Here is a 455-nt window from a genome sequence, read left to right on the forward strand (position 1 = left end):
TGATTCAATACGTTAGAGCCGGGCCCACAAGGTGGTCTATAAGTGCATTTCCCCACTCGCGCGGCTCCAATCCCATCTGGGTGTACCGGCGCTCGATGCACAGCGAAAAAGGCCTGCATAGTGCTGCTGTCTTCTGGTAGCATGGGAAGCGTTGCGCCCGATTCCCCGCTCCCGCCTATAACAGTTCTTATCACACTCATAATGTAGTGCACAGGCACTAGAATGGGGATTGGTGGTGACCTATAGACGATAACTAGCTAGCGACCTACAAGGGGTCGCAACACTGGAGGAGGACAGGACCCTCCTACTAGGGTCAAAGTAAGGCAATTTGTCTATGAATTAATGTGCATACGTTAGAGGTGCCTGAAAATGTGTGGAGACTGGGGCTGGCGATAGCGCCGGCACCAGTGCAGGCCTCCTCCCCACAGGGCCTAGGAGGCGAGCCCCCAGAGTGG

The sequence above is a fragment of the Eimeria necatrix genome, genomic scaffold (genome assembly GCF_000499385.1).
Source record: "Eimeria necatrix Houghton genomic scaffold, Enh_scaff1665, whole genome shotgun sequence".
Lineage (NCBI taxonomy): Eukaryota > Apicomplexa > Conoidasida > Eucoccidiorida > Eimeriidae > Eimeria > Eimeria necatrix.